Genomic DNA, 3,228 nt, shown 5'->3' with positions numbered 1-3,228 from the left:
ACTGACATCAGCACAGAGCACACTGACATCAGCACAGAACACACTGACATCAGCACAGAGCACACTGACATCAGCACAGAACACACTGACATCAGCACAGAACACACTGACATCAGCACAGAACACACTGACATCAGCACAGAACACACTGACATCAGCACAGAGCACACTGACATCAGCACAGAACACACTGACATCAGCACAGAGCACACAGACATCAGCACAGAACACACTGACATCAGCACAGAGCACACTGACATCAGCACAGAACACACTGACATCAGCACAGAACACACTGACACCAGCACAGAGCACACTGACATCAGCACAGAGCACACTGACATCAGCACAGAACACACTGACATCAGCACAGAGCACACTGACATCAGCACAGAACACACTGACATCAGCACAGAACACACTGACATCAGCACAGAGCACACTGACATCAGCACAGAACACACTGACATCAGCACAGAGCACACTGACATCAGCACAGAACACACTGACATCAGCACAGAACACACTGACATCAGCACAGAACACACTGACACCAGCACAGAGCACACTGACATCAGCACAGAACACACTGACATCAGCATCAGGGGAACAAACTAAATCCTCTTCTACCGATGATGAAAACAACAGCTTTTCTCTTTTTTACTATTTGTTTTCTTTTCCCCTAATTTATTTTTAAATGCTACAACATTTACTGAAGATGTGAGACAGCTACAACAGACACGAATAATCTGGACAGATGAATGGTGTAGACGCGAATGCTCTGGACAGATGAATGGTGTAGACGCGAATGCTCAGGACAGATGAATGGTGTAGACGCGAATGCTCTGGACAGATGAATGGTGTAGACGCGAATGCTCAGGACAGATGAATGGTGTAGACGCGAATGCTCTGGACAGATGAATGGTGTAGACGCGAATGCTCTGGACAGATGAATGGTGTAGACGCGAATGCTCTGGACAGATGAATGGTGTAGACGCGAATGCTCGTATGCGAATGGTGTAGGAGGTGGTGAGATGGTGAAGGAGGTCGGTCCATGTTTAGTCCTGACTCTGGCACCAGCAGGAGGCCGGTCCATGTTTAGTCCTGACTCTGGCACCAGCAGGAGGCCGGTCCATGTTTAGTCCTGACTCTGGCACCAGCAGGAGGCCGGTCCATGTTTAGTCCTGACTCTGGCACCAGCAGGAGGCCGGTCCATGTTTAGTCCTGACTCTGGCACCAGCAGGAGGCCGGTCCATGTTTAGTCCTGACTCTGGCACCAGCAGGAGGCCGGTCCATGTTTAGTCCTGACTCTGGCACCAGCAGGAGGCCGGTCCATGTTTAGTCCTGACTCTGGCACCAGCAGGAGGCCGGTCCATGTTTAGTCCTGACTCTGGCACCAGCAGGAGGCCGCTCCATGTTTAGTCCTGACTCTGGCACCAGCAGGAGGCCGCTCCATGTTTAGTCCTGACTCTGGCACCAGCAGGAGGCCGGTCCATGTTTAGTCCTGACTCTGGCACCAGCAGGAGGCCGGTCCATGTTTAGTCCTGACTCTGGCACCAGCAGGAAGCCGCTCCATGTTTAGTCCTGACTCTGGCACCAGCAGGAGGCCGCTCCATGTTTAGTCCTGACTCTGGATGGAGACCGTTTTAGCTCCATTTTAACGGATACATACTCAAATGATGAAAACACCCCAAAAGACAACCTGCGGGTAATTATTTCATCTCTAAAGATAGCACAGACTCCGCCCCCTTTTTTGTTTTCTCGTGTTTCAGATTCAAACTTAAAGTTGGGTGGAGCAGATTCTATCAGAACTACATTTCCTGTGTTTTTGTCAAGCCATGTTTCAGTTAAAAACATAAAATCAAGATTATATGAAGAAATACAATTATGAATTAAGAGAGATTTGTTACATAAGGATCTGACATTTAGCACAGCAAGTTTCAGACTAGTTTCAGTGGGACTGGGCTTTATCTTTTCACAGGGAATATGAATCACATTTCTCAGACTGGGCCTGGCTCGCATTTTGTTTTTCCATCTGTGTGATGATGTGACTACAGAAATAGCACTAGGGGGAGATACCAGGTGAAAGGAGAGGGGGGGTGGGGCTTTTTCTGGTGTAGCAGGAGACGGAGAAGTGTTCATGAGTGTTGACACTTAAACTGGACCTGCAGATATATTCTTTTAATGCTATATGCACACATTAGCATGCTAATGCTAATATGTGGTCTAGGCCTACAGCCTTGCCCAGTCTTTACCTCTGAGCTCTGCTATCTTGAGTACACTGGCATTTTTTTAAACAACATTAACATTAATTCCAAGGATACAAACCCAAATGATGAAAACCACCTGCTGGTCTCTTAAAAGACATGTTTTTCTTGTTAAGTGGAGCAGATTCTGTTAGAACTACATTTCCTATGTTTTTGTCAAGCCATGTTTCAGTTAAAAACATAAAATCAAGATTATAAGATGAAAAAGTATTTTCACAGAGAGTATGAATACAATGTCTCAGCCTTACTGTCTGTGTGGTGTGACTACAGAGAGGAGCACTAGGGGAGGCTGTTGTCACACATGGCCCAAAAAGAGTGGTTTGTGGCTTTTAGATTAAGATGCACGGCGCTTTGTGGGCCTGAATTTGGGTGCCTTTTTATGGTCTTTTGTGCAGTGGCTGTTTATGTAATGCTATTACCACTGTCCTCGCTGCATTGGATTGAATATAATACATTTGTCAATATATTTGTCAATGTTCCTCACGTGTTACACAGCACTGCATTTCCCATGATGCATTAGTAGCATATCGTCCCTCAAGGCGCTGCAGTTGTTACACTGGCTGCACCGCCTTGCGAGGCGCTGGTGTCGTAAGTTGGATTCAATGTGAAGTATTATAAAGTGTAAACAGTCTTTCAAAAAGGTTTTTATAATAGTTCAATTCCAAAAAAGATGACTAATAGTTTCTGAGTATTTTTTTTTTTTTACAAAAAGTGCAGTTAGGGTCCATTGTTTTGATACATCTTATCATACATTGATTAGTGGGGTAAATTATATGAATTAGTTTAAAAGAGACATCTACTTTCATCTTATTGTTAATAAAAAAAAACGTTGATTCAGAGCTCTGAGTAAAGTGTCATAACGGACTTTCACCAGTGAGAGGCAGCAATGCGCTGTGTGGCGCGCAGCCTGCCGGAAATACACACGAAGAAGAAAACAAAGAGCGCATGCGCAGAGTTCGGC

The sequence above is a fragment of the Eucyclogobius newberryi genome, unplaced genomic scaffold (genome assembly GCF_026437365.1).
Source record: "Eucyclogobius newberryi isolate DKJ021-1_F unplaced genomic scaffold, fEucNew1.0.hap1 SCAF_8, whole genome shotgun sequence".
NCBI classification, from domain to species: Eukaryota; Metazoa; Chordata; class Actinopteri; order Gobiiformes; family Gobiidae; genus Eucyclogobius; species Eucyclogobius newberryi.
The sequence above is the reverse complement of the archived record's forward strand: the minus strand, read 5'-3'. Positions refer to the sequence as shown.